This window comes from Triticum aestivum, chromosome 5A, assembly GCF_018294505.1.
Source record: "Triticum aestivum cultivar Chinese Spring chromosome 5A, IWGSC CS RefSeq v2.1, whole genome shotgun sequence".
Taxonomy (NCBI): Eukaryota; Viridiplantae; Streptophyta; class Magnoliopsida; order Poales; family Poaceae; genus Triticum; species Triticum aestivum.
This window is the reverse complement of record NC_057806.1, coordinates 657,493,514-657,504,678: the sequence shown is the minus strand read 5'-3', so window position 1 is coordinate 657,504,678 and position 11,165 is coordinate 657,493,514. Positions and strand designations below refer to the sequence as shown.

General features: G+C 43.7%; 2 pseudogenes; both read right to left on the bottom strand.

Annotated features, from left to right (window-relative positions):
* The window catches only part of LOC123101733 (uncharacterized), a 6,717-nt pseudogene extending 6,145 nt beyond the window's left edge, over positions 1-572 (bottom strand).
* Positions 573-2,345: 1,773 nt separating this feature from the next.
* Positions 2,346-4,039, bottom strand: LOC123108249 (uncharacterized; annotated as a pseudogene).
* Between the last annotated feature and the right edge of the window lie 7,126 nt (positions 4,040-11,165).

The following is an 11,165-nucleotide window of genomic DNA, read 5'->3' as shown; positions in this document are numbered from 1 at the left end:
TTTTTTTTTGGTATCGTTGTCTGTCGTAGACCTCTGGCGCAACGACTCCATGCTGCGAACTGCCTATAACTGCTATTTGATTTCTCAATCGTGTGTAGCCTGCCAACAACACGCATACATGTCCTTACCTGATGGTTGTTGCACTAGGCAGACGAAAATTGGCCGGTGTCGGTATTACGCATGGCATCGACATAATATACACACAAATACCCTTTTTTGGAGCACTTTTTCCCCATGCCCCCTTGCTCCGTATTTGCATTCTCCTGATTCGACGCCACCACTCTACCACTCCGACCACTGAGTAGGCCTTGCCAGACATCCATCACCTAGCCTTCCCGAATGCCCGTCTTGGAGTACACCACAGTCACCCTAGATCCCTCGCGGCCAGGTATTCTCCGCCCCCTTCCGACGATGTCTGTGCCAGACACCACACCCGGCAATTATTTGGCCAAATGCCAATGAGAATTTACCGTTGTTTACTTTGAAGCAAGCACGATGGCCGCATACTCGATGATGGAGAATGAGTTGTTGTACGATGCCTGGTTGGCCAGAAGTGCGTACTCTGTAGGCATGAAGCAAGGCACGAAGTTTTGGCAATATATGTATTCTTGGCTCAAGACCAAAAGCATTTTGCGCCCTACAACTTGCACATGATCCATGAACACAATGTGAAGTTGCTAGCCCATCTGCAGTACACCATCTCAAATTTCATCATGAAGTACCGCGGTGCGATCGCATGGGTGGAAAGAAGGTGGCCACCGACGCGTCAATCATGGAGATCGCAAGTTTTATTTTCCAGCTCTACATGTTGGTCAATTTGTTGATTCACTCAACGGAGGGCAGACCATTCATGTTGACGATCACCTTATTGTATAGCCCGGATGCGCGGTCACGCTGTATCAAACAACAGAGGGCGGGCCATTCATGTTGATGATAACCTTATTGTATAGCCCGAATGCACGGTTGCGCTGTATCAAATAATAGAGGGCATGCCATTCATGTTGATGCATTGTTGGATGAAGCTCAAGGACCACAGTGTGCGGATGAACGACACTTAGTGCCCTACAACTTGTTGAACATCCGATTATTTGGAATGTAGTATTTATATTCAAACTATTGTTGCACTAGAGTGTTTGATGCTATTTATGGCTGAATTATGCTTTTTCTGTAATTCTTTTGAATGCTCCGGACAAAAGTGGAAAATTAGGGCGGGACCATTGGTGCACAAAGTTGGATGGCTGGCTCCCGTATCCGTGTCTAGACACGTCCGTGAAAATTTAGTGGGTTCGATTTAAAGTATGCAATTGGAGATGTCCTTATTACAACCTCTAGGGCAAAAGGAAATACTCCTCCCATTAAAAGATGCAAACGTCAATCAACTGTGAATCCGTGAGGAGGAGGAACCAAATTGCTGACAAAAAAAGAGACAAGGACGATATTCCCGTTCACGAGTCGCAGTGCCGTACGTGTCCGACACCGACTCAACCACTTACGATCAGCCGGCCGAGTCGGCCTGGCCCTTGCCTCGTTGGAACCACGGAGTATATATGTAGGGTGGAGTTGATCCCTGTCCGTTTTCAATCGTGTTGATTGATCGACAGAGCCAGAAGAAGCGATCATGGCAGCCGTGGAAAGTGGGGAAGTCGTCAAGGCGACAGCTCTCGCAATCACATCACCAGCCAACGACATGAAGAGCGACGGCACCCAAGAGCTACAGTCGTCGCCGGCAAACGTCTCCCTGGACCTGGAGGAGGAGGAGCTCTTGATCCGCAGCTTGCAGTACGACCTGTGGATGCGGCTCATCGTGGCGCACCACATCCAGAAGCTCAAGCTGGACATGAAGAAGGACATCTACATCTACAGCTCCCTCCTCAGCGACAACGGCGGCGAGAGCGACAGGCTGCGGCGCAGTGTGCTGGCCAGTCTGGCTGCCAGAGAGTCGGAGTCCGACGACGACGACGACTGCACCGCAGAGGCAGACGTCGACGGGTCCGAGGAGGAGCACCAGTCCGTCGCCCTGAGGGAGTTTAGGGACCTGTACGCCAGAGCCAGCGACGTGGACCGTCGCTTCGAGGAGTTCGACGGGATCATGTGGGCGCACTACGACCCCGACCTGGAGGACAACGAGACGCGCAAGGCCACCGTGGCGCGGCTGTGGCGCCGCCTGGAGAAGGAGCTCGACGACCGAGCAGACGCCGTCGTCTCCGGCGCGTTCAACTACTCGTTTGCACCGCCCACGCCGAGGCACCAATCGCTTCGCTGATCAACATCTTCGTACAGTCAACAAATTCGCATGGCATATACTAGGCTATTAGCTATCATCTTACCCACTAAAGATTGTGAAATTAGGCACAAGAGACTGTAATGATCTGTTTATATTTCCAGTAAAAGATAAAAAGTAGCAGCAGTGTAATTCGGGAAGCACACAAGACATATATATATACAGGCAGTGAAATATGACGAACTATACTGTCATTCCTACTACTACGTGAGTTCACTTCATGTTCTTTTGAGACCTTGGTGATCCGCTCCATCTTGGATTCTTCCCACTCGTACAAATACCCTCGGATACGCTCGTTTCGGACAATGGCACCTGAAACAGGCTGGCCGGTCACAGGACAGATATGCCCGTTCTTCTCAAACCAATCCTTGAGGTACTGTCGGTCAAATGTCTAAAACAAATTAAAACATACCCATCATTAGTTCTCACTACTAAAAAACAATTACGTGCAGCTAAAACTTTGAGCACACACTAAGAGAATTACCTTCCCCGTGGCAATTGTCACCGGGTCAATCATAAGCTCGCCCAACAATGGACAAGATATTCTGGAGTATCACAATCTCTGATACACTCCTCTACAAGCTCCGCATCCCTTAGGTTATCCATTGCAAGCCTGAATAGGGGGGTAGGCTTGCTTCCGCCCGCTCGCTGACTATCACGCATCGCTCTGAAATGATTACGAGCAGCAAGCCTCTCTTGGTGACGCGATCTAGGGATGAAAACGGAGCAAAAACGGACGGAACTGAGTGCTACCATATTTGTTTTCATATATTTTTGCAGAAGTGGAAATGAATACATAAACCCCAAAAATGAATACGAAAACAGATACTACTGAAAACGAACACGGAGCGAATACAAAGCGGACAAGGAAACAGAAGAGGGCATTTGACCGGAACCTAAGAGAACCCTTGAACCTTAGAGAAATACACACAAAACACAAGCAAATTTAATGAACTGTTAACATGGCTACAAAAAATATCATTATGTTAGCAACTTAGCGTAGTATTGTAGTAGTACTGGACAATTACGTATAGGGTCAAGCTGAGTACATGTGTAGTAGTAAAAGTTGGGCTAAAATGATCCATTCTACTCACTGTATAATTGTGTGTTGTTTAGTGGTTGAACTACAAAGTAGCCATATGTCTATAGTAAAAATGGAAATTCCATATTCACGGAAATGGAAAATTCCATTTCCACGCTTGTTCCACCGGAAAACACCGTTTCGTTTTTGTTTCCGTTTCCACATAAAAAATTCCACTTCCACTTCCGTTTTGCAAATTTCCATTTCCGTTTTCATATTTCCTCTCCGTTTTCATTATTCATCCAGAAAAGCGGTAAGTTTTCACTCCATTTTCATCCCTAACGCAACCCTTGCAGTCTTCTCACAATTCTTACATCAGTCCATTCCCTTCTTCGTGATGAGTAAGAATCTCCACAAAATTCAACGCGCGAAGGGTACAGAACTCCCTGCGCGGTGGTTTTCATCAAAAGAATTGTTCTTAGTAAGTTGCATTAATGTTTAAGCCAATTATGAATTAAACCACTGCTGATATGATTTATTATCCGACACCTATCATTACCGATCCATTGCCTATGAGTTAGTTTAATATTAATCCTTGCTCCGTTACTTTCGTTACTGCTACTGTCACCATTGCTACAAAACTGCTACTGTTACTTTTGCCACTATTACCATTACTTCCATACTACTTTGCTACTAAATACTTTGTTACAGATATTAAGTCTTTCAGGTGTGGTTGAATTGACAACTCAGCTGCTATTACTTGAGACTATTCTTTGGCTCCCCTTGTGTTGAATCAATAAATTTGGGTTGAATAATACTCTGCCCTCGAAAACTGTTGCGACCCCCTATACTTGTGGGTTATCAGATACCAATTGAAAGGATCGAGAATATGGGTCTAGAGGGGTGGAGGGGGTGATTAGACCCTTAACAAGCAAAGTTGGCAGATTTTAATTTCTACAAGTTAAGGTAGTGATTACCACATGTTAAAGCATTCACAATACATTTCAAGCATGCATGACAAGAGTATAGGCAGCGGAAAAATATAAAGCATGCAATTTGCAAGAAAGTAAAAGGAGGGGATTGGAGTATGTAAACGCAATGGAGACGCGGAGTTTTTGGCGTGGTTCCGATAGGTGGTGCTATCGTATGTCCATGTTGATGGAGACATTCAACCCACGAAGGGTAACGTCCGCGCGAGTCCACGAAGGGCTCCATCCATGGAGGGTCAACAAAGAAGTAACCTTGTCTATCTCACCATGGCCATCATCCACGAAGGACTTGCCTCACTCGGGTAGATCTTCACGAAGTAGAAGATCTCCTTGCCCTTACAAACTTCTTGGTTCAACTCCACAATATGTCGGAGGCTCCCAAGCGACACCTAACCAATCTAGGAGACACCACTCTCCAAAAGGTAATAGACGGTGTGTTGATGATGAACTTCTTGCTCTTGTGCTTCAAATGATAGTCTCCCCAACACTCAACTCCTTCTCATAGATTTGGATATGGTGGAAGAATAATGGAGTGGGAAGCAGCTTGGGGAAGGCTAGAAATTAAGATTCTTGTGGTAGGATTGGAATGTCTTGATCTCAACAGATGAGTAGGTGGTTCTCTTTCAGAAAATGAATGGTGGAAGTGTAGGAACGTTTTGATGGCTCTCTATCTGAATGAGAGGGGGTGGAGGGGTATATATAGCCTCCACACAAAAATCCAACCGTTACACACATTTTACCAACCTCGGCGGGACCGGATCATGAAACTCGATGAGACCAATTAGCTATAAAATGTGAACGTTAGGAATCTCTGTGGGACCGATTGGAAGAACTCGGTGGGACTGATGTGCTAGGGCTTAGGGAAAACATCGTCTTAGTGGGACCGACTGAATCACCTTGGTGAGATCAAAGTGAAAAATGAGCACACAGAGAATCTTTCAAGAAAATTCGGTGAGACCGATTGCAACAACTCGGTGAGACCGAAGTAGTCACAACATTACTCAGAGAGTTTGCAAGTCCATCTCGGTGAGATCAATATCCATATCGGTGTGACCGGATCATTAGGGTTTTAGGCAGGGGCTATGTCAACTGAACTCGGTGGCTCTGGGTAGAAAGAATCGGTGGGGCCGAGTTGGAGTTTAAGGTTTGGACATATTTGGATGGAGAAAGTGGCCGAGGGCTTTGGAGCAATATCACTAAGCACTTCAACAACCAGCTCATTAATCAACACATCATCCCCTTTTTAATAGTATTGGCTTTCCTATGGATTCAATGTGATCTTGGATCACTAAAATATATAAGAAGAGTCTTGAGATTATGCCATTCTTCCTTCCTTAGCATATTGAAGGGATTGCACATCCTCTTGTCCTTGCCATGCCACTGTTGGACTTTCCTGAAACATGCTACATAAAACCATTAGTTCAACAAGAGATGTGTTGACATTAATTACCAAAATCACCTAGGGAGCACTTGTTCTTTTAGAAACTAACGTGAACTACCGAGACGTGGACAAAACTGGGTATGTAAAAAGAGTGCATCTCAAATATGGAGTTGACATCCAAGTTCGAGTAGCCTATTGACAGGATGTAGAAAGTAGTCTTCTGGCCATATGTCCAAAAAGGAGCCAGAAGGGAAAGAGCCTCACCAGAAGTGTCGCATCTTCTACCGACGCAGGGCTTCGCCTAAGCACCACTACGATATGACCGAGGTGGAATATGGTGGAAGGGGGCACCGCACACGGCTAAGGAACGATCACGAAGATCAACTTGTGTGTCATGGGGTGCCCCCTTGCCCCCGTATATAAAGGAGGGAGGGGGGAGGTGCGGTCGGTCCCTAGGGGTGCGCCTGGAGGAGTCCAACTCCCACCGGGAGTAGGACTCCCCCCTCTTGCCTTGTTGGAGAAGGAAAGGGGAAGGGGGGAAGAGGAAAGGGGGGCGCCGCCCCCCCTTCCTTGTCCTATTCGGACTAGGGGGGAGGGGGCGCAAGGCCTGCCCTGGCCGGCCCTCCTCTTCTCCCTTAGGGCCCATGTAGGCCCATTAACCCCCGGGGGGTTCCGGTAACCTCTCGGTACTCCGGTAAAATCCCGATTTCATCGGAACGTTTCTGATATCCAAATATAGGCTTCCAATATATCAATCTTTATGTCTCGACCATTTCGAGACTCCTCGTCATGTCCGTGATCACATCCGGGACTCCGAACAACCTTCGGTACATCAAAACACAAAAAAACTAATTACGATCGTCACCGGACTTTAAGCGTGCGGACCCTATGGGTTCGAGAACTATGTAGACATGATCGAGACACGTCTCCGGTCAATAACCAATAGTGGAACCTGGATGCTCATATTGGTTCCTACATATTCTACGAACATCTTTATCGGTCAAACCGCATAACAACATACGTTGTTCCCTTTGTCATCGGTATGTTACCTACCCGAGATTTGATGACGGTATTCGAATACCTAGTTCAATCTCGTTACCGGCAAGTCTCTTTACTCGTTCCGTAATACATCATTCCGCAACTAACTCATTAGTTGCAATGCTTGCAAGGCTTAAGTGATGTGCATTACCGAGAGGGCCCAAAGATACCTCTCCGACAATCGGAGTGACAAATCCTAATCTCGAAATACGCCAACCCAACAAGTACCTTCGGAGACACATGTAGAGATCCTTTATAATGACCCAGTTACGTTGTGACATTTGGTAGCACACAAAGTGTTCCGCCGATAAACGGGAGTTGCATAATCTCATAGTCATAGGAACATGTATAAGTTATGAAGAAAGCAATAGCAACAAACTAAACGATCAAGTGCTAAGCTAACGGAATGGGTCAAGTCAATCACATCATTCTCCTAATGATGTGATCCCGTTAATCAAATGACAACTCATGTCTATGGTTAGGAAACATAACCATCTTCGATCAACGAGCTAGTCAAGTAGAGGCATACTAGTGACACTCTGTTTGTCTATGTATTCACACATGTATTACGTTTTCGGTTAATACAATTCTAGCATGAATAATAAACATTTATCATGATATAAGGAAATAAATAATAACTTTATTATTGCCTCTAGGGCATATTTCTTTCAGTGTCCCACTTTCACTAGAGTCAATAATCTAGTTCACATTGCCATGTGATTTAACATCAATAGTTGACATCACCATGTGATTAACAGCCATAGTTCACATAGTCATGTGACCAACACCCAAAGGGTTTACTATATTCAATAATCTAGTTCACATGCTATGTGATTAACGCCCAAAGAGTACTAAGGTGTGATCATGTTTTCCTTATGAGAGAAGTTTAGTCAGGTGGATCAGTGTCAAAACTTGCATTGACGTAACCCTTTACGACGAACCTTTTGTCACCTCCATAATCGAGAAACATATCCTTATTCCACTAAGGATAATTTTGACCAATGTCCAGTGATCTACTTGTAGATCACTATTGTACTCCCTTGCCAAACTCAGGGCAGGGTATACAATAGGTCTGGTACACAGCATGGCATACTTTATAGAACCTATGGCTGAGGCATAGGGAATGACTTTCATTCTCTCTCTATCTTCTGCCATGGTCGGGTTTTGAGTCTTACTCAACTTCTCACCTTTGTAACACAGGCAAGAACTCCTTCTTTGATTGTTCCATTTTGAACTACTTCAAAATCTTGTCAAGGTATGTACTCATTGAAAAACTTATCAAGCGTCTTGATCTATCTCTATAGATCTTGATGCTCAATATGTAAGGAGCTTCACCGAGGTCTTTCATTGAAAAACTCTTATTCAAGTATCCCTTTATGCTATCCAGAAATTTTATATCATTTCCAATCAATAATATGTCATCCACATATAATATCAGAAATGCTACAGAGCTCCCACTCACTTTCTTGTAAATACAGACTTCTCCAAAAGTCTGTCCAAAACCAAATGCTTTGATCACACTATCAAAGCGTTTATTCCAACTCCGAGAGGCTTGCACCAGTCCATAAATGGATCGCTGGATCTTGCACACTTTGTTAGCTCCCTTTGGATCGACAAAACCTTCCGGTTGCATCATATACAACTCTTCTTCCACAAATCCATTCAGGAATGCAGTTTTGACATCCATCTGCCAAATTTTATAATCATAAAATGCGACAATCGCTAACATGATCCGGACAGACTTAAGCATCGCTACGGGTGAGAAGGTCTTATCGTAGTCAATCCCTTGAACTTGTCGAAAACCTTTCGCAACAAGTCGAGATTTGTAGATAGTAACATTACCGTCAGCGTCAGTCTTCTTCTTGAAGATCAATCTATTCTCAATTGCTTGCCGATCAACGGGCAAGTCAACCAAAGTCCATACTTTGTTCTCATACATGGATCCCATCTCAGATTTCATGGCTTCTAGCCATTTTGCGGAATCTGGGCTCACCATCGCTTCTTCATAGTTCGTAGGTTCATCATGATCTAGTAGCATGACTTCCAGAACAGGATTACCGTACCACTCTGGTGCGGATCTTAGTCTGGTTGATCTACGAGGTTCGGTAGTAACTTGAGCTGAAGTTTCATGATCATTATCATTAGCTTCCTCACTAATTGGTATAGGTGTCACAGAAACCGGTTTCTGTGATGTACTACTTTCCAATAAGGGAGCATGTACAGTTACCTCATCAAGTTCTACTTTCCTCCCACTCACTTCTTTCGAGAGAAACTCCTTCTCTAGAAAGGATCCATTCTTAGCAACGAATGTCTTGCCTTCGGATCTGTGATAGAAGGTGTACCCAATAGTCTCCTTTGGGTATCCTGTGAAGACATATTTCTCCGATTTGGGTTCGAGCTTATCAGGTTGAAGCTTTTTCACATAAGCATCGCAGCCCCAAACTTTCAGAAACGACAACTTTGGTTTCTTGCCAAACCATAGTTCATAAGGCGTCATCTCAACGGATTTCGATGGTGCCTTATTTAACGTGAATGTAGCTGTCTCTAATGCATAACCCCAAAACAATAGTGGTAATCGGTAAGAGACATCATAGATCGCACCATATCTAATAAAGCACGTTACGACGTTCAGACACACCATTACACTGTGGTGTTCCAGGTGGCGTGAGTAGTGAAACTATTTCACATTGTTTTAACTGAAGGCCAAACTCGTAACTCAAATATTTTACTTCTGCGATCATATCGTAGAAACTTTTATATTTGTTACAATGATTCTCCACTTCACTATGAAATTCTTTGAACTTTTCAAATATTTCAGACTTGTGTTTCATCAAGTAGATATACTCATGTCTGCTCAAATCATCTGTGAAGATCAGAAAATAATGATACCTGCCGCGAGCCTCAATATTCATCGGACCACATACATCAATATGTATGATTTCCAACAAATCTGTTGCTCGCTCCATTGTTCCGGAGAATGGAGTCTTAGTCATCTTGCCCATGAGGCATGGTTCGCAAGCATCAACTGGTTCATAATCAAGTGATTCCAAAAGCCCATCAGCATGGATTTTCTTCATGTGCTTTACACCAATATGACTTAAACGGCAGTGCCACAAATAAGTTGCACTATCATTATTAACTTTGCATCTTTTGGTTTCAATATTATGAATATGTGTATCACTACAATCGAGATCCAACGAACCATTTTCATTGGGTGTGTAACCATATAAGGTTTTATTCATGTAAATAGAACAACAATTTATTCTCTTACTTAAATGAATAACCGTATTGCAATAAACATGATCAAATCATATTCATGCTCAATGCAAACACCAAATAACACTTATTTAGGTTCAACACTAATCCCGAAAGTATAGGGAGTGTGCGATGATGATCATATCAACCTTGGAACCACTTCCAACACACATCGTCACTTCACCCTTAACTAGTCTCTGTTCATTCTACAACTCATGTTTCGAGTTACTAATCTTAGTAACTGAACCAGTATCAAATACCGAGGGGTTGCTACAAACACTAGTAAAATACACATCAATAATCTGTATATCAAATATACCTTTGTTCACTTTGCCATCCTTCTTATCCGCCAAATACTTGGGGCAGTTATGCTTCGAGTGACCAGTCCCTTTGCAGTAGAAACACTTAGTCTTAGGCTTAGGACCAGACTTCGGCTTCTTCACTTGAGCAGCAACTTGCTTGCCGTTCTTCTTGAAGTTCCCTTTGTTTCTCTTTGCCCTTTTCTTGAAACTAGTGGTCTTGTTAATCATCAACACTTGATGTTCTTTCTTGATTTCTAACTTCATCGATTTCATCATCATGAAAAGCTCGGGAATCGTTTTCATCATCCCTTGCATACTATAGTTCATCACGAAGTTCTACTAACTTGGTGATGGTGACTAGAGAATTCTGTCAATCACTATTTTATCTGGAAGATTAACTCCCACTTGATTCAAGCGATTGTAGTACCCAGACAATCTGAACACATGCTCACTTCTTGAGCTATTCTCCTCCATCTTTTAGCTATAGAACTTGTTGGAGACTTCATATCTCTCAACTCGGGTATTTGCTTGAAATATTAACTTCAACTCTTGGAACATCCATATGATCCATGACGTTCAAAACGTCTTTGAAGTCCCGATTCTAAGCTGTTAAGCATGGTGCACTAAACTATCAAGTAGTCATCATATTGAGCTAGCCAAACATTCATGACGTCTGCATTTGCTCCTGCAATAGGTCTGTCACCTAGCGGTGCATTAAGGACATAATTCTTCTGTGCAGCAATGAGGATAAACCTCAGATCACGGACCCAGTCCGCATCATTGCTACTATCATCTTTCAACTTAGTTTTCTCTAGGAACACATATAAAACATAGGGAAGCAATAACGCGAGCTATTGATCTACAACATAGATATGCAAATACTATCAGGACTAAGTTC